Source organism: Nuphar pumila, chromosome 7 (assembly GCF_984573655.1).
Source record: "Nuphar pumila chromosome 7, dmNupPumi1.hap1.1, whole genome shotgun sequence".
NCBI lineage: Eukaryota > Viridiplantae > Streptophyta > Magnoliopsida > Nymphaeales > Nymphaeaceae > Nuphar > Nuphar pumila.
The window spans coordinates 36,881,612-36,909,289 of record NC_143255.1 but is presented as its reverse complement, the minus strand read 5'-3'; the positions used below and the strand labels follow the sequence as shown (position 1 = coordinate 36,909,289).

At 42.3% G+C, this 27,678-nt stretch overlaps 1 protein-coding gene across 4 annotated transcripts in view; it reads right to left on the bottom strand.

Annotated features, from left to right (window-relative positions):
- LOC149831939 (zinc finger protein BRUTUS-like) overlaps positions 1–27,678 on the bottom strand; it is a 64,650-nt gene that overhangs the window by 17,525 nt on the left and 19,447 nt on the right. The window lies entirely within an intron of this gene.

The window sequence follows — 27,678 nt, the reverse complement described above, 5'->3', positions numbered from 1 at the left end:
CGTGAGGTGTATCTCAAAGGAGTCATTGACCTTCCATATGTCACGTCAGAATATCAGTTGGCAGATTTCTTCACCAAAGCTTTGTGTGCTCTACGCTTCAACTTCCTTCTTAGCAAACTCTCGGTCATCCTGCCCTAGGTTTGAGGAGGGGTGTTAAATTATGTAATCTAATATATATTTTATATATATAAAGATAATACATATACATGCATTTAATATATGTATATGTATCTATCTATTATATATATAAAATATATATTTTCAGCCGTAAGGGTATTTTTGTCTTTTTACACATATTCTTTTTTTAATATGTTTATAATATTTATTTTTGTTTTTATTTTTAATTTTTATTTATTTTTTATTTTATTTTTTGCTTTTTAGCACATGGAGGGATCCACCCCACATGATCGTTGGACCCTCTAACGGTTATAATTATAATTGTTGGAGGGGTCCTAACAATCATATTGGGAGCCCCTCTAAGGCTCCTCATTGTATATAAAGGGGTGTTCCCCCTTGTATTTTTCTCAAGGCTTTGGGATTTTAGCCCAAGCTTGTGTTAGTGGAACTTATGAATTTTGGGTTCGTATTTGTGCATTTGTGAGTTTATGTTGTGCATTGTGTGCACAAGTGTTTCAAGTGTTCTTATTGGGCGTTTGTATACGCATTTATTTCCAAGAATATTGCAATATTGTTCATAGTATCTTGTAGGAAATACTTTCACAATCAACCACATATAGTAACAAGATTGTTATATGTTCTCCTAAAGTCTTAACAAACAAAACAGTATCAGTATAACAAGAAGAAAAACCATTATCGAGAACTACTTTGCTAAATAAATCATATCAAGCTTTTGGTGCTTGTTTAAGACCATAAAGAGCTTTGTTTAATTTAAGAAAATTTCCTTTTCCAATTTCAAGACCTGGCGGAGGATCCATAAAAACCTCTTCACATAGATTTTCGTTTAAGAAGGCATTTTTAACATCAAGTTGAAAGATAGGTCATTGTTTAATAGATGCTAAGGCAATCAAAGTTCGTACGCTAGTCATCCAAGCTACTGGAGCAAAAGTTTCTTCATAATCAATCCCATATTCTTGGGTGTAGCCTTTAGCAACCAACCGAGCCTTATATCTTTCGAGAGTTCCATCACAATTGGTTTTAACTTTATATACCCATCTACACCCAATAGCCTTTTTTTTCCAAATGGTTGACTTATAATGCTTTACGTTTTGGCTTTATTAAGTGCTTCTAGCTCAACTTTCATAGCTTCAATCGTTATCTTCATGTTCTTCTAGAGAGAAGTCTTGGGAATATCTTTTAAACGCAGTTTGATGTTCATTTCGTAAATGCCGGGTATACACATTAATATCATTAGGATTCTCATTTTGAGAATCATCAATATGTTTGGCACATTGTCATTGTGATGTAAAGAAACATCACAAGAATTATCACAAATAGTTTCACTTTGGGACTTTGATGCAGGGCAGGACCCGATTGGGCCCATCGTACCACTCGATCCACCACACAGGGCAGATGAAAGACCCCGTGACTATGACTCACCTGCAGGGACGGAGCCACGACGCAGGGAGGTACCCCTGCGCACCTACGTCAGGCGTGGTGGAGCTCACGCGCCCCAGAACCAGCTGCAAAGAAGGACTGAACCGGATCGTGGGTCGGATCCAAATCTGGACCCACGACCCGATCCAGTAGACAGTCTTTAAAAGGCCTGTCTAGGGTTGCGTGAAGGATGATTGAAGACTCAAAAGCTCCAGCCGACTTCTCTTTTCCTGCAGTTTTCCTTTTCTTTTATTTGTTTACTGTTTCCCTTGCATTCTTCCCTGTTTATTGCATTTTCCCATTGCCTATTGAGGCATTTCTGAGTTTAATAACGAAGTTCAGCCATATCGATTTACGGTGGGCCATTAGTTTTCACTCCTCCTCCAGCGCAGTTGCATCAAAGTGGTATCAGAGCAGCGGGCGTTCCAACTCATCAGCGGTATGGCTCTTGAGGAGGGAACCGATCCGGTACAAGGCGAAGCGCGTGAGGAGGCGAGCAGCGAAGACCCAATGCTGCGTGTCATGGAGGTGTTGACGAAAATACAAGAAAATGTGTTGCGTATCAGTCGGGACGTGGCAACCATATCACGGCGACTTGATGTGGTCGAAGGCCGAGTCACTGCCCTTGAGTCGCCGGTGGATCCCTCTGCGACCTCAAGGCAAAGACTGGAGGGTGCACTGAAGATCGTAGCAGACGCGGCAGCAGTCCAGCCGACGTCTTGTCAACCCGACTGTGTTGCTGCCCCACAACCAGCATTTCCCCCTCCATTCCCAGGTTCGACAGCAATGGCGTCACACGCAGTAGGTACCCCCCACCTGAACCAAGAAGATAGGGCAGTGCAAACCCACGTCGTGGGTGCGGTATTGCCATGGCCTCGAGTCATGGGGGCTATGCCGCCGGCAGGGCTGGGCCTACAGGAACCCAGCGTCACGCCGGGTCCTGTCACAAATTTTGGTCCGAGTGCACCCCAGACCAGGGCTCGGTTTCCTGTGGGTCTGCCGCAGGTCGGGTTGGGTCCGCAAGAACCCAGCAGCACGCAGGACCCCGCTGCGAGCCCCAGCGCGGCGACCCGACCCCGGAAAGAGTTTTTTCTCCCTCCTGGTCCCGCGCGCAGAAGCATTGCGATGACCAACCAGCGAGTGGAACCTGGCGGACCCTTGTGGATGGGTCCGAACCCGAGAGGGTCCGGGCCGGAACAGTTTTCAGCAGGACCCAGGCCTGGATTTCGGGGACCATCCGTTGGGTCCCTGGGACCAGGTCCGGGATCCGAAACCCCTTACCCAGCCAACCCAATTGGGTTTGGTTCGCAGTTCATCCCGAACCAAACCCAACCCATTAATTTCGAACCCCAAAACGAATCTAATACCGACCCAGACCCATATCGGACCCGAACGGAGCTCCAGTTTGGATTTGAGCCGGGTCAGAACCAGACCCATACTCTCTTGGATCGGGGATCGAGTTCAGACCAAGCCTATGATCCCCAAAACTCGAACCTCGATCCCTCCCATTCATATCTGGGTCCGACGAGTAGTATAGGAGTGGGCCCGATTCACATCCCATCGGGCGAGTCAACCCATCCATATACCCACCAAGGCCCATACCCATACCCAAACCCAAACCAACCCGTTTACCCAAACCTGACCCAAAACCCAACCCAATATCCGGCCCAACACCCTATTCCTAACCCACAACCATATTATACCAATTCTACCCGTCCGGAACCAGAACCTCAACCGAACCCTCCCCCGAACCTTGGACTTCCCGTCATTCCAGTACCACAATACCGGTCGCAGATGGTGCCCGCCCACGGGCAAACCCAACCGAAGCAATGTCAGCAGGAACCGGTGCGCCCCGACCGCCGACCCCCCATCCGGAGAGTTCGACAGCACCAGCATCCCGGCGAACAATACCACCATATGGGTAATGAAGCAGCTTGGGACGACGACATTTTCTGGAACGAGCATCCTGCAGGAATGGTGGAGCCGCGACAACAGAGACCCCCAGACCACTCTTCCACCTATGGCGTGAAATTGGATCTTCCGGAGTTTGCGGGGCGATTCGACGCGGAGCAGTTTTTCGACTGGTCTTATGCAGTGCAGTTCTTCTTCGATTATCACACAGTTGCTGAACATCGTCGTGTCTCGTTAGCTTCTACACGACTGAGAGGCCTAGCACAGACATGGTGGGTGGAGCTACAACGATCAAGGGAGCGGCAGGGATTAGAGCGCGTACAGTCGTGGGAGGAAATGCAAAGACTGGTGCAGTCAAAGTTCGTGCCTTCGGATCACGCCGAGCGAGCCTACAAGGAATACCTGACCCTGCGCCAAGGTTCCCGAACTGTAGCAGAGTACACCGCGGAGTTCCATCGTCTTTCCCTGCGTGTGCAGATAGAGGAAACAGCTCGTCAGCAGGTCACGAGGTACATTTCGGGTCTCTGCCCTGCTATCTCTGATGATTTTAGTTGTGTCACAGTCGAAACATTAGATCAAGCCAGCAGTTATGCCATGAACATCGAGGACAAGCTGAAGCGGAGGCAGGAATATCGGACGACCAGTAGTGAGCCCTCCAACCGACCCAAGCCGAGTTTCCCAACCAGGGGAGCAAGCTCCCCTAGTGACTCAAAACCTAGGACCGACCTTAGCAAATCTGATCAGTCAGGTCCAGCTTTCCACACCCGGTCCAAAACCAAACCTACTGAGTCGACCCTTCGTTGCTTTAGGTGTCAAGAGTTAGGACATGTCGCATCCAAGTGTCTGACCGTGAGCAAGAACACCCATCTGGTTGAAGGGATTGTCGAGTCTGCAAGCGAGAGTGATAGTGATGACAATTCATTAGTTGAGGGTGAGGATGAGAGGGGAGTTATAGAGTTCGACGGCAACATCGAAAGTTTGTTGTCCATCCGTCATGTGTTGACCACACCCCGAGAATTGACCCCATCGAAATGGCTAAGGAATAACATTTTTAGGACCCGATGCAACTGTGAAGGTCACGCTTGTGATGTCATCATTGACACCGGAGCATGTGAGAACATGGTATCTGAGAGTGTGGTGTCTACCTTGAAACTCAACACCGAAAAGTTGTCCCAACCCTATAAGATGGCCTGGTTCAAGAAAGGGAATGAGGTTCCCATCACTCAGCGTTGCCTAGTCCGGTTTTCCATGGGGGAACACTACCACGATGAGGTGTGGTGTGATGTGGCCCCTATGCATGCGTGTCACATTCTTTTGGGACGTCCCTGGCAGTTTGATCGCCAGACCACTCACGATGGCCGCAAGAACACTTACTCTTTTATCTTTAATGGCCATAAGATCGTCCTTCTACCAATCCGGGAGACGGGTTTCCCCACAGTTGACAAACCCGAGCGAGTCCCCCGACTCGCAGGCCTCTCGTACCGGCTTTTCCTGGACCACTGCCATGAAGATGGCTATTGTTATGCCCTGGTGGCTAAGCCAGTGACGAGTTCACCTGTGTCCATTCCCGCGGATGTTGCCCCTCTTCTCGAGGAATTCCGCGACGTTATGCCGGATGACCTTCCTGATGGATTACCTTCGACAAGGGTGGTTCAGCATGCCATTGATTTTGTACCCGGGTCGAGTCTACCCAACCTTCCCGCTTATCGCATGAACCCCTCTGAACACACGGAGTTGTTAAGACAGGTTCAGGAATTACTGCAAAAGGGTTTCATTCGTGAGAGTGTTAGTCCTTGTGTGGTGCCTGCCTTACTCACTCCCAAGAAAGATGGGTCCATGCGCATGTGTGTCGATAGCCGTGCGATCAATCGCATCACCGTCAAATACCGTTTTCCCATTCCTCGTCTAGATGATATGTTTGATATGTTATCCGGTGCCTCCATTTTCTCTAAAATTGATTTAAAAAGCGGATATCATCAGATTCGTATACGCGAGGGAGACGAGTGGAAAACAGCATTTAAGACACGTGATGGATTGTACGAGTGGTTAGTCATGCCGTTTGGGTTGTCTAATGCCCCCAGTACCTTCATGAACATGATGACCCAAGTTTTGCGTCCGTGTCTTGGGAAGTTTGTTGTTGTCTACTTTGACGACATCTTGGTCTATAGTTCTTCACTGTCTGATCATTTGAGTCACCTGCGTCAAGTCTTAGATATTTTGAGAAAGGAAAAATTGTATGCCAATGCCAAGAAGTGTGAGTTTATGACATCCAGTGTCGTGTTCTTAGGGTTTATTGTGTCTTCTGATGGCGTCAAGGCCGACCCTGCTAAAGTCCGAGCAATTGTCGATTGGCCTATCCCAAAGACTATAGGAGAGATCCGTAGTTTCCACGGGTTAGCCACCTTTTATCGACGTTTCGTGAGAAATTTTAGTACCCTTATGGCCCCCATCACGGAGTGCCTAAAAGGTACTAGCTTTCATTGGACGCCAACGGCTAGCAAAGCCTTTACGATCATCAAGGACAAAATGACCAGTGCCCCTGTCTTAGCCCTCCCCGATTTTAGTGCAGTCTTTGAGGTTGAATGTGATGCCTCTAAAGTGGGGATTGGCGCCGTCTTGAGTCAGAATCGTAGGCCTGTCGCCTTCTTTAGCGAGAAGCTGACTCAGGCCAGGTGCCAATACTCCACTTACGATGTTGAGTTTTATGTCGTTGTACAAGCCCTTCGTTATTGGAGGCATTATCTCATTTACAAGGAATTTGTCTTGTACACGGATAATGAGGCATTGAAGTACCTGAATAGTCAGAAAAAGTTGAGTGTTCGTCATGCCAAGTGGGTCAGCTTCTTGCAAGAGTACACCTTTTCGCTTCGGCGTCAATCGGGTACCCTGAACAAGGTGGCTGACGCTCTTAGTAGGAAGAACAGCCTGTTGATGACTATGTCGGTGCAGGTCATAGGTTTTGAACAATGCAAAGAGTTATACCCTACGGACCCTGATTTTCACAAAGTCTGGGAAGGATGCACCTCCTCTGCTCGTAACCTTGACCCCCGTTTTTGTATTCATAATGGTTACCTCTTCCGTGGCAACCAATTATGTGTACTCAATTTCTCCCTCAGGCTTCAGTTGATTTCTGAATTACATGAAGGTGGGTTAGCAGGGCATTTCGGGCATGATAAGACGTTCGCTCTCTTAGATGAACGATACTTTTGGCCCAAAATGCGCAAAGATGTTGTCAAGTTTATCCAAGGTTGTCATGTGTGTCAAGTGTCCAAGGGTCATCGTCAGAATAGTGGTCTGTACACCCCGTTGCCCATTCCTGAACGACCGTGGGAGCATGTGTCCATGGATTTTATCGTGGTCCTTCCCCGAACACCACGTCGTTTTGATTCAATTTTAGTAGTTGTTGACCGGTTCTCCAAAATGGCTATCTTTATTCCGTGCAAACGCACCACCGATGCCTCTTTAGTCGCTTCATATTATTTCAAAGATGTTGCCCGTTTCCACGGTCTACCTCACACAATCACTTCCGATCGCGACACGCGTTTTATGAGCCACTTTTGGAAATCGTTATGGACCCTGTTAAAAACTAGCTCCAGTTCAGTAGCGCGTATCACCCCCAGACTGATGGTCAAACCGAAGTTGTGAACCGCACCTTAGGAAATTTGTTACGGAGCTTAGTGGGCGAAAATGTCAAAACTTGGGATCTCGTTCTGCCTCAAGCCGAGTTCGCCTATAACAACTCCATTAACCGGTCCACTGGTAAATCTCCGTTCCAAGTAGTGTATGGTCGGTCTCCCACCCATGTCGTTGACCTCGCCCCTGTGTCAGATCTCTCAGCTCCAGCTCCGGATGCTTTTGATGCCGTTGAATACATGCGTGACATTCACAGACAAGTCCGGACCAAACTTGTTGAAAGCTACGAGACCTACAAAGCTTTCGTGGATCAGGGTCGTCGTGATGTCCATTTCGAGGTCGGTCAACTTGTCTGAGTGTACCTGCGCCCAGAGCGTTTTCCCGTCGGTACCTATAGCAAATTAAGTCCTAAGAAGTATGGCCCCTTTAAGATCCTCCAGCGGTTAGGTTCGAATGCTTACCTCCTTGAGCTGCCCGATGATTGGCATATTTCCCCTATTTTTAATGTGGCTGATCTATATGCTTACTGTGGCAACAACAAGTCGACAGAGCCGACTTCTTCCCAACCAGGGGAGTATGATGCAGGGCAGGACCCGATTGGGCCCATCGTACCACTCGATCCACCATACAGGGCAGATGAAAGACCCCGTGACTATGACTCACCTGCAGGGACGGAGCCACGACGCAGGGAGGTACCCCTGCGCACCTACGTCAGGCGTGGTGGAGCTCACGCGCCCCAGAACCAGCTGCAAAGAAGGACTGAACCGGATCGTGGGTCGGATCCAAATCTGGACCCACGACCCGATCCAGTAGACAGTCTTTAAAAGGCCTGTCTAGGGTTGCGTGAAGGATGATTGAAGACTCAAAAGCTCCAGCCGACTTCTCTTTTCCTGCAGTTTTCCTTTTCTTTTATTTGTTTACTGTTTCCCTTGCATTCTTCCCTGTTTATTGCATTTTCCCATTGCCTATTGAGGCATTTCTGAGTTTAATAAAGAAGTTCAGCCACACCGATTCACGGTGGGCCATTAGTTTTCACTCCTCCTCCAGCGCAGTTGCATCAGACTTAGTTCTAGGTGCTAAGTCAAATAAGAATGAGTAATCAATGTCTTCTTTAGATGTTTGAATGCCAAAACGATTTTGTTCCTCAAGAAATGTTACATTTCGGGAAACATAAAGTTTATTATTTTGAATGTCATAGCATCTATAACCTTTTTTATTTTTACCATAGTCAATGAAGACACATTCAAGAGCTTTTGGTGATAATTTGTCTTGTCCTTGAACAAGAACAAAACATTTACATCCAAAGATCCTTAGTCTATTAAAATCTGGAGTAATTTTAAACAATTTTTCAAAAGGGAAAACATTTTTTAAAGAATAAAAGGGCATACAGTTTATAAGATATGTTGCGGTAAGAACAACTTCGGCCGAAAAAAAATTGGAAACTTTTTTAGAGACAAGAAGAGTTCTTGTAGTCTCAATTAAATGCTTATGTTTCCTTTCCACAAGACCATTTTGTTGCGGTGTTTTTGGACAAGATCTTTGGTGCAAAATTTCATTTAGTTTGAGGTAATTTTGAAAATCTTTTGACATGTATTCTCCTCCACAATCGGATCTAAATATAACTATGTTATTTTGAAATTGGTTTTGAATAAGGGTATGAAATTCTTTAAAATTAGAGAAGACATTAGATTTATTTTTAATAATATACACCCATGTGTATCTAGTAAAGTCATCAATAAAGACAACATAGTAAGAATAGCCTCCTTTAGACATAACGGGTGTCGGTCCCCATACATCGGAATGCATAAGTTCGAAAGGTCTTTTTGACAAAACTACTATGCGAATACGAAAGCGAATGAATTTTTCCAAGTATATAATCATTGCAAGTAAATGTATTTGTATTACAAAATTTTTCCAAAAAAAGAAAGAGATACAAATTGGAGATACTAGGATGTTCAAGCCTCTTGTGCCAAGTCTCAATATCTTTAGATTGAACATGATTACAAAAAGATTTGGATGGCAATGACAAAAAATTCATATAATATAGGTCTAATCTTCTATGGCATTGCCCAATCCGCTTCCCGGACCAGAGATCCTGCACATAGCAATGGGTTGGTGAAAAACAGACACTACATTCAAAATCGATGATTTGGGAGACAAAAAAAAAAGTTTAATTTAAGTTTTGAAATAATTCATATTTTTGGAACAAAAAATTCTTTATTTTGACCATAAATTTTTTCAAGGTTTCCAATTCCTTAAGCATCTAAAGATGTTTTGTCGGTCGTGGAAACATAGGATTTAAAATAATCAAGACCTGGTTTTGATAAAAGTGATGCCTTTGGAGTCATATGGAAAGAGACACCCGAGTCAAGAATCCAAGAAGTCATACCTGGAATAGAGGAGATGGCGGCACTGGAAGTGGAAGTGTTAGATCTTGAGTTTTCACCAGACTCGATCTGCAATAGGAGAAAAAGAGAAGAAAAAGAAGGTAGAAGAAGAAGAAGACGCTAGGCTGTTTCAGGCTGCAAAAGGTTCACGTTGTTTTCTTAATCATACGTGACCTGATTCTTCATATTTATACATAGGTTACAAAACAATTTGGTTATTGACATAACTGTCCTACAACAAACATAATATTACAAGAATGTCACAGCAGGCACGTCAATCACGTAAATCACAGTTTGGGTCTGGATGCAATAAATGAAAAAAAAATTAGCTTGGATTCGGGTCGGATCCGGACCCGGACCCAACTGAGGCACCGCCTCTGTTTCCCCTTTTGAAAGACGAGGCCGAAGGAGGGGAGGTTCTCGAACCCCCCTAGCTGTCTCTCCCCCTCACCATCTCTCTTCCCTTCTTCCTCTCTCGGTCTCTCTCCCCCGACCGACTCTTTCCCCCTCGTTCGTCCCTGCAGCCACCGACGTCGGTGACTTGCCGCCGGCCACCGCCTTCATCCTGTGTGCTGTAGAGAGCCGACAGCCTCTGATGCCGACGTTGCCGCCGCCGGCGACCACCAGCTTGCTCGAGTCTCCCCTCTGCGACCTTGCTGGCGACGCTCGCACGCCGACGAGCTTTCCTCAGGCGACCCCCTACAGGTATGCGCTGCTCCTCTCTTATTTTCTTCTCCTTCTTTTCAGTCGGCGGGTCAGCAAGGGTGACGCCCCCTGCCGCCTGTGTTCGACTGGTTGGCAGGGGCAAAAGCCTGTGCCTCTCGCCTTTCGAAGAGCCGGCAGGGGGCGACACCCCCCTGCCGCCTGTTTTTGCCTGGTCAACAGGGGTTTCCAACCCCTGTCCCTCTCTCCCCGTCTTCTTTTCCTCTCAGAAACGACAGGGGCCTTTGGTCCCTGTCTTGTTTCGTCGTTAAGCAGGCCGACAGGGGCCTTTGGCCCCTGCCTCCTCTCCCAAAAGCCGCAGGGGGGCTCCTGCGTCTCTCTTTCTCTCTGTTAACTTTCCTAGCAAGGGCCATCCACCCTGCCCTTTTTATTGTTCCAGTAGGGGCTGAAGGCCCCTGCCCCTTTTTCGGATCCCCTAATTAGGTGCGCAGGGGAGGGTTCGACCCTCCCTGCCTCTGTCTATCGTAGGGAGGGGCTGGAACCCTCCCTGCCTTCGATCTTCGCAAGGGAGGGCTCGACCCTCCCTGCCTTCATACCATGCAGGAGGGGTCGAGCCCCTCTCTGCTTACTGTTACGGTAGGGGAGGGGGGCGAGCCCCTCCCTGCTACTTGTTACGGCAGGGGAGGGGGTTGAGCCCCTCCCTGCTCCCTCTTCTCGGGCGTCAGGCAGGGGCTTCGCCCCCTGCTTGTTTGCGTGCTCGACCGGCAGGGGCCAAGCCCCTGTCTCTTGGTGTATTCGGCAGGCAGGGGCGAAACCTCCTGCCTCCTACTTTGTGATAACGGGTGGGGGCTTGGCCCCCTGTCTCTTTGCTCTTCTGGCAAGCAGGGCGACGCCTCGGCCTCCCTCGTTGCCTTCATAAGGCAGGGCCACAACCCTGCCTCCCCGTTGTTCGCTGACAGCATGTCAGCAGGGGCTCGTGGCCTTGCCCCTGCTCTTTGCGTGTATAGTAGGTGCGCATGTGCACGATGCCCCTACCTCTGCTTCCCTTACGTCAGGACGGCGATAGTGCCCCTGACTTTCTATTTTGGTATTAGTTTGCTAAGATCGTTACTTTTGCAGCTTGTACGACGGACCCTGCTCGCGCTCCGCGACCCGAGCCGTCAATCGCGTACATCCGCGGACGACAGCAAGCTTGCAACTCTCAAAGGTAGGGGAAGATTGCACAGAAGACTTGGACAATTTAATTGAGTTCAATTAACTAAAAAGGACAATTAAATAAATATATATGTATATATATATCATATATATTTATACGAGTACGCATTTAACTCAAGGACGCGGTTTCGCGATCCTTGTCCTTTACTTTGTCGTTGCGCATCGCGCACAGGTTTTGTGTTGCACTCCTGTTTACAGTTCCTTTACTTTGTCGTTGCTCATCGTGCAAAGGTTCTGCGTTGCACTCCTGCTTACAGTTTTTACTTGCTGTCGCGCGTTGTGCGAGGGTTTGCGTTGCACTTCTGCTTACCGCCTTTACTTTGTCGTTGTGCCTAGGCTCTTGCTTTTGCATATGTGTTGGTATTGCCTTGCTTTTGCAGATGACGTGCAGGTTCTTGCTCTTTGTGTATGCCGTAAAGGCATCCTCGGGGAGGATGCAAGAGACATCTATCACTCACTCTTGCGACAAGAGTTCAGTTGGGAGCTAGAGATACACCTCCGTTTAAGGAGAGGGATACCTCGTAAGGATCTTGGCTCTTCGTGTGCGTAGTCCTGCAGAGTCGACTTGAGATTTTAGGGAGCTGCGCAAAGGCATCAAAGACTGCTCCAAATCGAAGCATTTGGAAGGATGTGATTGGCCGGTTCTGCTCGCCCTTTTTGGCATATCTCGGGTGATCCCGAATTGGGGGGTCGAGCGAACTTCTTAGCGGGTGTCCTATTGAGAAACCCGTATCCCGTCTATCGAGGCCGGTATCGAGTCATGCGAGGCATGTAGATACCCCGATAGCGGATGTGATTCGAGATAGTCACATGTATAATGTTGGCACAAGGTACTGTTGTTTCAAAAGATAGAGTAAAGTTGATAAACTTTACATCTTTGTGAAACACTCCTATTAAGGCTTCTATTGAGGAGCTATACCCCCTTCATCCTAGAGTACTTGTAGTCGTGCACGACACGTCTAGTACTGCGATGATCGGATGAGACGGTCGTGCGACCTCGAACAGCGCTAAATGCAAAATGCTATAATCACATAAATGGCCTCACATTCGCCTTCACAGGCAAGATGCTCGAGTGGTTTAAAGACCACAGCATAGAATGGGTCGTTAGTTAAGCAACCCCTAACGCACCCGTTCGCTTCTGGTTGTCTGTCAAAGGAGAGGACAGATCGGTACAAAAACTCCAATGGACAGGTTGTTAACAACCACCCCACGGGCAAAGATCCGGCCTCCCCAGTCATTGGAGTTAGGGGATAGGGGCTACACAAGTTAGCTCAACACTTCTACAGAAGTTGGATGCATCTGTGGCACTGCTTTTCAGCCTCTGGGGAATCCTCTCTCGGCTAATGCCGTCCCTTTTGGAGCGGACTCAACTAGCTATTCGGGTTATTGAAAATACATAGAATAACAAACGCCCGAACTAGTCTCAGTTGTTTCTACGTTTTGCCTGCGCGTACCCACAGGCCAGTAATTATCGAAACATAAGGTCTGTTCACACTGGTCGTGGGTCGTGAGATTCGCTTGCACTACGGATTCGTTTGCACTACTGATTCACTTGCACTACTGAGTCGCTTGCACTACTGATTCACTTGCACTACTGCTTCGCCTGCACTACTGCTTCGCTTGCACTACTAATTCGTTTGCTTGCTCGATAGTTCAGTATGCTACTCATTGAACTGTGCACGTCTGTCAAGGTGTTACTCTAGTTGGTTAAACTGCTTACGCAGTTCTTTGCGAAGTAATAAAGAGTTTCTCATACTAGTTAAATGCTTATAATAATAGCATTATACCAGTTGCTACATATTAGCATGTGACTTGCTTTATCCCTTGGTCGAACTGTTTGGTGTTTATTGTAGCGTAGCATTTGTTGGCTTGCATCTCTTATGATTGATGTGATTGCATACAGCTCGTAATCTACGAACTGGTGGCAACTAGGATTGATGTGGCCGCTTGTCTTATAAGCTACTTACATATTGTGATATAACTGTTGCCGTATGATTGCTTATGAATGGCTTATGATGTAATGGTTTATGCCTTACAATTAATTTAATTACTTGTCGATGGACTGAGCCATTTTATGGTAATTATATGTTTTACGAGCATTGTTATGAGTGCTTGTCTTATTCAGTTGTTTTATTTGGCTGACGGGTAGAGTTAGTTACCCTTCGCCCATAGAATCAACTGAATTGTTATATCTGCGCGTTCTCATGTGTCGTTTACACATGCTTTGAGGGCCTATTTGAGGATTGCAATATTCCTTGTGGCAATCATACGATGCGTAGGATTATATGATTCTGCGTGGAGTGATACGATGCATATTGCTGATATACATGCTTGTGCCCATATTGTGGCTACTGACATCGAGAGCAGTCAATGGTTCAGAGCACTCGATTATTGATGCATGTATCACTAAGTGGGGTGTCTGTCGAGCACCTGATCTCCAAAGGATTATCTGCGAGGGCGTGTATGATCAAGACCAGGTACCCGGCTAGAGTGGTAGATTCTCTGTGAGGATGTACACTGTCCACGAACGGGTAGCCGCGAAGACGGTGAACTCCTGTGAGGAAGTGTATGGTCCAAGACCAGGTATACCATCTAGGGCAGAATTCCTTGTGAGGTTATACATTTCCCAGACCAGGTGATCCGGCGTTGATCTTGTTGTTTGTATTAGTGACTATCGACCCTGAGAGCAGTCATTTATGTTGATGCGTGTATCGCAATGAATTTCATTGGATATGGCATTTGTTGGGGACCCGCTTCCCAAAGGGGTTCGCTGTGGGGGTATGTATGATCAAGATCAGGTGACCCGGCTAGAGCGGTAAAATCTTTGTGAGGATGTACACTGTCCACGAACGGGTAGCCGCAAAGACGGTGAACCCCTGTGAGAAAGTGTATGGTCCAAGACCGAGTATACCCTCTAGGGCGATAATTCCTTGTCAGGTCGTATATCTCCCGGACCGAGCGATCCGATGTGGATCTTGTGTTTTTGCTTACCACAAAAAGTTATGGTGAGCTGTGACGATCTTCTGAGATTGTTTGTGATAGCCAACTATGAATTTATAGTTTCGGCTTTCTATTTTAGCATGATTACATGCTTGACTCAGGTGTGAGAATCAGATCGTTAGCGATTTGAGTTAGTAATCATGTTTTGGACCTTCTACGGAAGGGTGAGCTTTTCTGAGAAGGTATGACGCCTTAGTGTGTCATAACCAGTGACGGTTAGCCGCGTAAGACTTTGAGAGATGAGGATAGATTAAGGTCGTTCAGGACAAAGCGTTGGTTAGAAGTAGTGAGTGACAAGCTATGGTGATTAGATGCAGAGACCTCGTTCTAGGAACGAGGACAAGCTTGTTGCGTAGTAGTTCACAGCTTATGATCAAATGGATCGTATGCTGCGTTGGTCAGTTGCACTGCTTACTTGCTTTGAACTGCTTACTTGTTTTGAACTGCTTACTTGCTTTGAACTGCTTACCGTTTGCACTATTCGCCTGCTTGCATTGCTTACCTGTTTAACTGCATATCTGCTTTAAACTGCGTAACCTACTGAATTAAATGTACTTAATTCAGATCCTTGTAGTCTCTCTTGTGCACCTACTAGTTTTTCGCGAAACTAACCCATTCTATGGGTACAGGTGATGATTAGGTACTCTACGGGCGATAGCGTGATTGCAAGATGGCTTCAAGACTTCTTCTTCCTGCTCTTAGCTCGCGTCCTGGACACTATGGGTTTGTATCGGATTTTCCTTGGGATATCCGAATCTTGCGAGTTTTGGTTCTTTTAGCTAACGTGCCCAAAATTGTCAGCTTGCCTTATGATTTATCAAAAGAAGAATCTTCCGCTGATTTCATAAATAAACTCTGAAGGAAAGAGATATTTCTAGTCTCTTGCCTGTTTTTCTGAAAAGGTTCGCAAGTTTGAAATTTGGGGCGTTACACTGGATCAGGCCCAAACTAGTCCAGCCCATTTCACGACACTTAATAGCCTCCCTCAAGTTATGTGTGGTCTTGTACCATGGACAACTTGTTCTTCAAGAACCAGAATCTATTTTTCGTCAATCCCTTTGTAAATAAATCTGCCACGGTCTTCCGTAGAGATGAAGTGAGGCTCAATCTCTTTGTCTTCAACCTTTTGTCAAATGAAGTGTTGATCTATCTCAATATGTTTTGTCTTACTGTGATAAATAGGATTAAAAGATATTTTGATGGCACTTTGATTGTCACACAATAGGATAAATTTCAAGATCCATTCCTCCAATTCATTCAACAAATGCTTTGTCCAAGTAGCTTCAACAGTTGCAGCAGCCATTGATCGGTATTCAGCTTCAGTACTTGATCTAGCTATTGCCTTTTGTTTTCTACTGCTCCAGGATACTAAGTTTTCTCCTAGAAAGATGCAATTCCCAGAAACCGACCTCCTTTCATCAGGATCTTCTGCCCAGTCCGCATCACTGTAGATCGTGACATTATGCATGTCTTCTCTTTTCCAACTTTTCTTATATACCAGCCCATCTCCAACCGTACCTTTTAAATACCTCAACACTCTCTTGACTGCATTCATATGTCTTGTTCACGGCTCATGAATGAACTGCGACACTTGATTCACTGAGTAAACAATGTCAGGGCGAGTAAAAGTAAGATATTGAAGCATACCGACTACACTTCGACATCTTGTAGGATCTGGGTACAAATGTCCGTCCTGTGAGCTGAGCTTTTGATGTAAGACACTTGGTGTAGGCAAAGGCTTGCAATCTTGAATGCCAAATTTCTTCAACAAATCCAATGTGTATTTATGTTGTGTCAATGTCAAGCAATCATTCTTCCTGTCTACCTCGACTCCAAGAAAATATCGCAAATCTCCTAAGTCTTTCATCTTAAATCTTTGACTTAAGAGTCTCTTTATTTCTTCAATGTGGCTCATTGAGTTCCCTGTAACAATAATATCAACATATATCAACAACAGGGCGGTGATACCTTTGCCCTTGAAGATAAACAATGAGTGATCCAAGAGGGATCAACAAAACACATGTTTCTGTTTTCAGGGAGAAACTTTCAAACCACGAGCATGAGGCCTGCTTCAAACCATAGATGGCGCTTTTTAGCCAGCATACATGTGTGATTGGATCTCCCTCAGCATATCCAGGAGGTTGCTCCATGTAAACTTCTTCCTTCAAGTCTCCATGAAGGAATGTGTTTTTGACATCCAACTGACTCAATGTCCATTTATGCTTGACAACTAAAGACAATATAATTCTTATTGTTCCCATTTTGACCACGGGACTAAAAGTTTCATCATAATCCTGGCCATATTCCTGTGTAAACCCCTTCGCAACAAGTCTGGTTTTATATTGTTCTATGGTGCCATTGGGTTTGTACTTAATTTTGTAAACCCACTTGGAATCAACAACATTTTTGTTAGGAGGTCTGGAAATAATTTTCCATGTCTGACATTCATGAAGTGCTTTCACTTCTTCATTCATGGCCTCAATCCATTTGTTTGATTTCACGGCTTGATGAAACCCCACGGGTTCATCATGCTTATCAACCTGAGATAAAAAGAGTTGAAGATCCATAGAAAAATTATTGTAGCTGACCCACCTGTCAATAGGATGTCTGATTCTATTTGAACTCCTCACGTTTCCAACATGCACATAAGTATCTGGTTCTATGTGAAAAACATGAGGAGCGCCTTTTTTCTCTTCGCACGTAGACATTCCCTTTAAATTTATCAATAGCATGAGATCGTGAGTCTACACATTCTTCACCATATGAAGCCCCATTTGCCTGATCACCGAATTGAGGTAAGCACGCTTGGCCTAAGTTGATGTCATCCTGGTCAGCCGACTGAGCACACTGAGATGAGCAATCACCATAAACACTTGCAAATAATTCTCCATTCAGCCATGGATGATAAACTTCTTCTCTGGGAGTTATTTGATAGGTATTAAACAATATATCTCCAAAATCATTCTCATCAAACACAACATTCCTGGAAATTTTAACACGCCTAGTCGTAGGATCATAGCACTGATACCCTTTGTAATCATCTACATATCCTACGAACTTACACTTGGAAGCCTTTGGTTGAAATTTATTTCTGAGAGAATCATCAATATGAACATAACAAGTGCATCCAAATACACGCAGAGCATTATAATCAGGCTGAATGCCGAAAAGAGAAAGATATGGTGAACTATTCTGTAAAATTGTCATGGGCAAACGATTTATAATATAGACTGCTGAATGGAATGCTTCTGTCCATAGACTAATGGAAAGATTGCTGTCATGCATCATGCTCATGGTTGTTTCAACAATATGCCTATGCTTTCTCTCAGTAATCCCATTTTGTTGTGGCGTATGTGTGCAAGACACTCTATGATTTATTCCATTACTTTGGAGAAAATCAATAAAATCCTTCGATGTATACTCACCACCTCCATCACAATAAAAATGCAGAATATTGGTAGAGAAATGGTTTTGAACAAAAGCATGAAAGTTGCGAAATATGTGAAAAGTTTTAGACTTATACTTCATAAAGAATATCCAAGTATAACGAGAATAACTGTCAATAAAGATGAGATGATATCTACTGCCAGAAGGAAAACAAACGGGTGAAGGACCCCAAACATCTGAATAAACAATTTCAAAAGGTCTTGAAGCTCTTTTATTTATAGAATCAAAAGGAAGTACATGACTCTTACGCATTTGACAACTGGAGAACTTTTTATTATTTTCCTCAAGAGTTAAACTTGATTTAGGAATTAATTTTCTTGAAACAAGTTTCTCAAGAAAGGAATAACTGCAATAACCAAGACGGTCATGCCAAAGACTTGGCTTATTACATTTGGAAAGACTAAAAACAGACTCAGGACCTGACACAGATAACTCAGACTGAAAAGACTTAGACTTCAATGGTGGCTTCAAGACGGAACTTGTATGCGCAAATGGATCTTCCTTGAAGATGTACAGATTTCCTTGTCGCTCTCCTTCAGTGAATGTCTCTCTTGTTTGAAGATCCTTGACACGCATAGAAGAGAGAGTAAATTCAACATAAGAATGTGTATCATCAACAAGTTTAGACACAGAAATAATGTTCTTTTTTATGTTAGGAGCATGAATAACATTTGACAAATTGAGAGATGATTTTGATAAGAGAATGATTGCATCTCCAATGTGAGAAATATGATGGTGAGATCCATCTTCAGTGACAATACTATTTTTACCAAAGTAAGAAACCGAGCTTGAGAGCTTACCAACATCCCCCGTAACATGGGCCGTTGCTCCTGAGTCAACATACCACAATCCTTTATCATTCTACTTTAAGTGCAGCCCAGACAATGCTGCCAACAAAAGTTGTTTCACCTCCCCATCGGTTTTGGTAACATTATCTTCCTTCTTACTCTAAGTGTTTTGCAACTTTCTTTTATTTTGAGGATAAAACCAGCAATTTGCTTTAATATGTCCCTTTTTATTTTACAGGTAACATGTTGGAACAGCTCTTTGATTTTGGTTCCTCGCATTGGAATTGAATGGCATATTGGGTGTGGGAAGCAAATCTGCCACGACCTCTTCCTCCTCTGAAGCTATTTCCTCCACGGCTACAACCACGACCAAAAGAGAACCTAGTAGCTAAAACATCTTGGGAATCAGATTGAGCACCAGAATCTTAAGCAATGCCTTTCAACGACATTTCATTTTGTAGAAGTTTTGCCTGGAGGTCCTCAAATGTGAGAAGCATGGGCAAGCACAACAATGATGTCACCAAGACATGATAATCTAGGCCCAAACCATTCAATGTATGTTGTACTTTATCCTTGTCAGGCACTTCACATCCAATAATGGCAAGTTGATCTATAATGGTCTTCACCTTGTTCAAATATTCCATGATGGGTAGGCTGCCTTTTTTGAGAAGCTCGAATTCACGTTTGAGAAACAAAACTCTGGCTTCAGATATCTGAGAATATGTCTGCGTCAACCTGTTCCACAATTCCATCATTGTGCAGTCATCGAGAATAGCAACTAGCACTTCTTGAGACAAGGTAGATGTGATATATGCTATTAATGCATGATCTTTCTTTATCCAAGAGACATAATCCAAGTTTCGAACAAGTTTAGTAGATGCAACTCCTTGTGCGTCTGTTTTCGCCTTTGCGATGAACTCTGGTGGGGCTGGAATTGATCCATCCAGTTGACCAAAGAGATATTGGCTCCTGATAAAAGGAACTATCTGTCTCTTCCAAGTCAGGAAATTTGAATTATTTAATTTCTCATAGACAAGCTGGCTAAGGAAGTTTGATGACAGACCAGACTGAGTTGAAGAAGAATCCATGATTACGAGATACGTGACTGAAGTGGAAAATACTCGAAGAAAGAAGCAATTGAATGGTTAATCAAACATTGACTTAATGTGGTTGTTTAGATTTAGTCCAAAAGTGAACCTGTTACAACCGAATTCGGATCTGCAACTGCAATGAATTTGTTGTCCTTTTTTTTTAACAGAGATCAGATCACATGAATATTCAAGATATCACTTCAATGTTCATGAACCAGGTCACTTGAATATGCCACGTTCGATTAGCATTAATAGACTTTTAAGAAAAGATCGTTATACCGAGATCATGATAAAATCGTGTTTTCAGACTTATCAAGAATCAGTTTTCAGATGAGAAAATAAGAAAACAGAATTAAAGAAATCGTGATTCTAAGATGAAGGATCACAAGTTTTCTTGGAATATAATGGTGATTCAAGAAACTCGTGCTTCAAGATGAGTATACAATAGATCTTAGAGACCCGTGACAGAATTTTAAGAAAAAGGGTGTGTTTCAGATGAGAACACGACAACACTTTCAAGAAAAGGTGGAGATGAGAAGAAGAAATCATATTTTAGAAGATAATACGATAACGTAGATTTCGAAAGAGAAGAAAAACCAAGAAACAGTGCAGACATTAATCTCTATGTTCATACCTTTTGAAAACAATACCGAGCCCTAGATCCAACTTGGCTCTAATACCATGTTAGATCTTGAGTTTTCACCATACCCGGTCTGCAATAGAAGAAAAAGAGAAGAAAAAGAAGGTAGAAGAAGAAGAAGACGCTAGGGTGTTTCAGGCTGCAAAAGGTTCACGTTGTTTTCTTAATCATACGTGACCTGATTCTTCATATTTATACATAGGTTACAAAACAATTTGGTTATTGACATAATTGTCCTACAGCAAACATAATATTACAAGAATGTCACAGCAAGCACATCAATCACGCAAATCACAGTTTGGGTCTGGATCAGACCCAAACTAGTCCAGCCCATTTCACGACACTTAATAGGAAGATGTAGAAGAGTTCATCCTTATGAATTGTTGGAGAGTTTCGGTAAGATGTGCAATTGAATCTTTAATGGCTCCATCTTTCTTTGAATCTTCATTTGAGATTAGAGAAGTCTCTCCAACGAAAGCCACTTTCTTTCTGAACTTGGGGCAATCCGGTCGAATATGGCCCAGTTCATTATAATGATGACAAATAATTTTTCTTCCTCCTTCACCATTATTTTTTAAAAAATGAGGAGGTTTATATGGTCTTACATTGTTACCGGGTCTATACACGCCATGAACCTCATCAACATCCCTTGTTAAGGCCAAACGAGTCTCCTCTTGACATAAGTCAGCTAAAATATCACTAAGAGAAGAGGAAGTCATGTTAAAATATGTAATCTCATATGCATATCTCATATGTAATCTCATAGGCATGTACTTTTTCCTTTTCTTAGTTAGTTTTTAGTTAGCCTTAGTTAAAACTTAACTAGAAATTAGGTTAGATTTCATTTTTGGACATCCATAGCCTCTACCTTTTTGACTAGTCAAAAAGGTGCTTTTTGACTATAATCAAAAAGCACTCCTCAAGAGAGTCGTTGGACTCCCAACGGCTCTAAATAGAGCCATTGGGAGGCCAATGACTCCCTTAAAGGCTTCTCTACTTCCTCTATAAATATGGGGTCCTATTCCCCTTTGTAATTATTCCTTTAGTTGGGATTTCTCCCACTTTAATGAAGTTTTTCCTCTCCTGTTTTCGTGTATACCATTTTTGGGGTATTTTGTGTGGTTTTGTGTTTGAGCCCTCTTTGAGGAGCCTTTCGATCCTTGTAATCTCCTTGTGAGTATTTGTTGAGAAATACTTTTATTATGGGTTATTCTTTGAGTGAGGTTGAAGCAATCAATACAAATTCTTTTTGTGCATTGGGAAACATGCCATTCAAGTTTCTTCAAGAGAGTAAAGTCTCTTTGAAGGAGTGGTCGTGTGTAACCTTGAAAGCTTGGAGGGCTACTTATTCTTGCTCTTTGTGGTAGAGTATTCTCCTCTTTTACTCATTTAATTTTTCCTTCTTAAGTTTGAAAAATGGATGACAATCCATTAAGCTCATAAAACTCAATGATTCAAATATGTAACATGGGCTTCTATCATGAAGCACCTTATTTGGGAAAAAGGTCTATAGGGATTAGTGGATGGAACCGATGAGGAACTTAAACTAATTCTCACCAAAGAAGGAAGAAGAGAAGTACCTCTTTCGGAAGTAGAAAAAGCTAAAGCCATCTCCACATATGAGAAAAAGTGGAAAGAATCGAGAATGGGCCATGCCAAAATCATGTCTTGGCTTATATCTAGTGTTGATATAAAGAAGTGTTCAAGTCTTGCAAAATTTGAACACGCCAATGATGTGTGAGATTATCTCAAGAGAATATACTCTCTTAAAGATATTGCCTACATACGTAATCTTCAAGAAAAAGTCTGCAATATGGTTCAAGGGGATAAAAGTATTAGAGAATACTACAATAGCTTGTCCGAGCTATGGGAAGAATTAGTTCTCCATGAACCAAAGTGGCATTGTTCACAAGACATTGAGCTTCGCCAAAATCAAGTAAATGTGGAGCATTTCTTTCAATTTATTAATGGGTTGAGATCAGAATTTGAATCAACCAAATCCGCTCTTCTACATCGGGGAAAAGTCCCCTCCATTGAAGACACAATTGAAGAACTAAGTATGGAAGATAATGGACTCAAAAAAAGAGTCTCCAAAAGTGAAGACGATACAGTTTTAGCTGTATCTAGACTAGGAAATCATATTTGCTCATACAGACCTCCACATGTTGGGAGGACAAATGATGAAAGACAAGAAAGCGACTTCGAGAAAAGAAAAGTCATTTGCTATTATTGTCGTGAACTGGGACATGTCAAGACTTATTGTCCAAAGCTAAAAAGGCCTTATGAAAAGAAGGTAGCTTCAGTCGAATCTTCAAAGGAATCAAGTGAGACATCTATTGGAAACATGTCTCTAACTCAATTGGTAGAGGCACTGCAATCACTTCTCAAAGGAGCTTCTTTCTCTGCCGGAGCCGTTGTTTCTTCTTTCGGCATTTCTGATCCCGGTAAATCTCTCTGGCTTCTTGACTCAGGTGCTTCCTTTCATATGACACCAAATATAAAATTACTATCACAATGTTATAACTCAAGTGGATCAAGTGTTTTTATTGCGGATGGAACGTCTCTTGAGATAAAAAGAATAGGAAATTTTAAAAATATTTTTCAAAACTCAAAAGGTTTTTGTGTTCCAAAAATTAGATATATTCCTAAACTTAATTTAAATCTTTTATCTGTTTCTCAATTAATTGACCATGGGTGTAATGTTTCCTTCTCTTCTCATGATTGTCGAGTACAGGATCACCAGTCAGGAAAGCTGATTGGGGAAGGCCATAGAGAAGGAGGCTTGTACTATATGGATTTTTTGGAAATACCTAGGAATACACTATGTTGTAATGTTCAAAAATTAGGCTTGGATATTTTGCACCAAAGGTTTGGTCATCCTTGTATGTCCAAGTTACAGTTTTTTTCAAACATGAATTTTTTTTGTAATTTTGAAACTTTTACATGTGAAAAATGTATTCTTGAAAAAATGAAAAGACTACCTTTTCAGAAAAGAACCTTTGTTTCTACACGACCACTTGAGTTGATACATTCTAATGTTTGGGGTCCTGCACCGGTTATATCAAAAGGTGGTTTTTTATATTATGTGATCTTTGTAGATGACTTTACACGACATACTTGGATTTATTTTCTTAAACATAAGTCCGAAGTGTTTTCGTTTTTTCAATTATTTCACAATATGGTCAAAAATCAATTTAAGAATGATATTTCAATATTTCGCACTGATTCAGGGGAAGAATTCTTATCAAAAGAATTCAAAGAATATTTGAATTCATATAGGATTTCACATCAAAAATCTTGCCCCTATACCCCTCAACAGAACGGGTTAGCTGAAAGAAAACACAAGCACATTGTAGAAACAACAAGGACATTACTCATTATACATCAAGTTCCCAAAGTTTTTTGGGTCGAAGCTATTTTAACTGTTGTATATCTTATTAATAGAATACCCTCATCCTCGATAAACAATATTTCTCCCACTGAAAAGCTTTATAAACAAACTCCATATTATTCTAGATTAAGGGTATTTGAGTGCAAATGCTTTGTATTTACAGATAAGAATGATAAATTCTCTCCACGTGTTATTCCCTGTGCCTTTTTAGGATATGCAAGTCATCAAAAAGGTTACAGATGTTTCGATCCTAAAACCAACAAATTATATGTTTCAAGAAATATATCCTTTTTAGAAAATGAAAGTTTTTTTGAAAGCAAAAACTCTACCGAAATAGATGAGTATTCCTTCTTATTAGACCTAGTTTCAAGGGATAATAAAGGAGAAGTTGATCAGGATGATCAAATTGATATGACCGATTTAGAACCAGTTAATAGCAATTAGGACTGCATTCAATACTCTAGACGAGGAAACTTAGAAAGATTGTGTGCCTTTGAAAAATACACAAAGGAACAAGAACCTGTGTCTTCTACTAGGAAATCCACTAGGATCTCGAAAATCCCTGAAAAGTTTGTCATACGAGTCTTTTTCACCAAAATATCAAGCCTTCATTGCCTTAATTCACTCTTATGAAGAACCTTCTAGTTATACTATAGCTAAAGATCAACCTGAATGGGTCAAAGCTATGGAAGTTGAATTAGAAGCCTTAGAAAAAACAAACACTTGGACCATTCAAGATATTTCACCCAACAAAAAACCTATTGGTTGTCGCTGGGTGTACAAGGTTAAAACCAAGAGTGATGGTACTCTTGAGAGGTTCAAGGCTCGGTTGGTTGCCAAAGACTATTCCCAAGAATATGGAATATATTATGAAGAAACCTTTGCCCCAGTAGCTAGAATGACTATTGTTAGAATCTTAATAGCTCTTACAGCATATTTTTCAAATGGATGTTAAAAATGCATTTCCACCAGGAATTAGTGTCCTAAAGGAAAAACTCTTCGCCTGAATAAGGCTTTGTATGGTCTCAAACAAGCTCCGAAAGCTTGGTATGATAAGTTTAGTAAGGTCATGATTGATTTTGGTTTTAAATTTTGTCTTACTGATACAGCTTTGTTTGTTAAGAATTCTAATGCAGGTATTATTATACTTCTTCTCTATGTTGACGACATGATCATCACTAGAAATGATAAACAGGGAGTTTACAATATTTAAAAGTTAATCAAAACACATTTTGAAACGAGTGATTTGGGTTTTTTGAAATACTTGGTATAGAAGTTGCATACTCATCTAGAGGATATTTGCTAACTCAATCTAAGTTTGCCTTGGATATTGTTGTAAGGTCAGGCATTTCAGATGAAAGACACATTGACACTCCCGAAGTTGTAAATGTCAAAATGAAGATTAATGATGGAGACCCACTTGAGAATCCAACTCCTTATAGACAACTCGTCGGGGCACTATCGTATCTTTCCATTACAAGACCTGACATTGCACATGTGGTCCATACAACTAGTCAATTTCAGCATGCCCCAACTTCTGTTCATATGGGAGCAGTTTTGCGTATTATTAGATATATTAAAAACTCTATTTCTCGAGGTCTATTTTTGTATGTTTCCTCTAACCTAGAACTTTTTGCTTATACTGATACAGATTAGGGTGGTGATTCAAATGACCGTCACTCAACTACTGGTTTTTGTGTCTTCTTGGAAGAATCTTTGGTGTCATGGCAATGTAAGAAGCAACAAAAAGTCTCTTTCTCATCAAAAGAGGCTGAATACAGGGCAATGGCTACAACCACTATGGAAGTAGTCTGGCTTCGACATCTACTCTCCGACATGGGAATCGAAAGTCCAGGAGCATCAAATTTGTGTTGTGACAACAAGAGCTCTATCTATATTGTCAGCAATCGAACATTCCACGAACGCACCAAGCATATAGAGACGGATTGTCACTACGTACGAGAGGAATTTTTGCGCAGCATTATCAATTTTTCCTATGTCTCATCAGAATATCAGTTGGCAGATTTCTTCACCAACCTCGCGTTGCTCTTAGATTTCACTTTCTCTTAGACAAACTTTCGGTTATTCAACCGTAAGTTTGAGGGGGAGTGTTAAAATATGTAATCTCATATATGTAATCTCATAGGCATGCACTTTTTTCTTTTCTTAGTTAGTTTTTAGTTAGCCTTAGTTAGAACTTAACTAGAAATTAGGTTAGATTTCATTTTTGGACATCCATAGCCTCTACCTTTTTTACTAGTCAAAAAGATGCTTTTTGACAAAAAGCACTCCTCAAGAGAGTCGTTGGACTCCCAACGGCTCTAAATAGAGCCATTGGGAGGCCAATGACTCCCTTAAAGGCTTCTCTACTTCCTCTATAAATATGGGGTCCTATTCCCCTTTGTAATTATTCTTTTAGTTGGGATTTCTCCCACTTTAATGAAGTTTTTCCTCTCCTTTTTTGTGTATACCCTTTTTTGGGTATTTTGTGTGGTTTTGTGTTTGAGCACTCTTTGAGGAGCCTTTCGGTCCTTGTAATCTCCTTGTGAGTATTTGTTGAGAAATACTTTTATTGTGGGTTATTCTTTCTTTCAAGCCCTATGTAGGAGGGATCCTCTTAGTTGCTCAAATTCGGGACGAAGCCCATGAATAAATTAGAAAAATCTTTCTTTTCCATTTGCTCTTGCCTCATGGCAATAGCACTTCCTTCTCATTGAGGTTCAGGAAGGACGAGTTCATCCCATAAAGAGGATAGAGCACTATAATAGTCCCTAATACTCATATCACCTTGCTTTGTTTCTCTAATTTTTTCTTGCAAGAAAAAGTGTCTAGCAAGATCACGTTGTGTGTAGATCCCTCTGATAAAAAACCAAGCTTCATTGGCTTTTTTGAATTTGGCAAGATTGGCACAAATTTTTAGCTCTACATTATTCATGAACCATCTCACTCTCCCAATCTTCCATTTTTGAGGAGAAATCAAGAATAGCCTTCTCTTTTTCTTCTTCATTTAAGGCTTTCTCCTCGTTGCCTTCAAACTTAGTGAGTTTCAATTGTGGTTCCAGAATGGTTCCACACATAACCCCAAAGTTTTTTACCTTTGAGGTTATTTTTCATGGCGGCCACCCACATATGATAGTTGGTCCCATTCAATTTGAATGAGAGATCAATTTTTGAATCTTTGTCGGCCATTCTTAAAGTAGAAATGTTGAAAGCGAGAGAGAGGAGAGATATTACTTGTCAACAAGAGAATCCAATGAAGCTTTCACAACCTTGCTTTGATACCATGAAATGAAGTGCTAAGAGAGTGATGTGATATCTCCATGAGCCAAGCAAATGCACACACACATAAACAAGTAGCCACTAATGGGCAATAATACAACAAACCACAAAAAGTGGTATACACACAAAAGTGAGAAAAAAATATATTCACTCATGAATAGCTTCCAAGAAGCTTGAATTACAAAGGGGGAAAACCCTTTTATTTATAGACAAAAAAAGACCTTTGGAAGGGCTCCCAAAGGGACATTGGAGCCCTTCCAACGGTCATAAATATGACCGTTGGATGCTCCAACGTCCCTTAAGGTGGGCCCTTCCAATAGGAAAGAGAAAAAGAAAAAAAGAAAAAAAAAGAAAAAAAAAGAAAAAAGAAAAAGGAAGAAAAGGAAAAAGTAAAAAAAGGAGAAAAATACATAGGTGCGTGAATGATTAAAAAGACTGTTTTACCCCTAATGGGTATTACAAAAGAAATATATTTATATATATGTAGATAGACAAATAGACATATATATGTAATATATATATATATGGATATGTGTCATGATCTATATATATATAAGATACATAATTTAACAAGGTCTTGCTCAATGAAATCAAGTCATGCAATGCAAACACTACCCATGAACCTCACAACATGCATTTGCATGCCTTTTAGAAACAAAAGCAATGCAAGCTTTGAAAT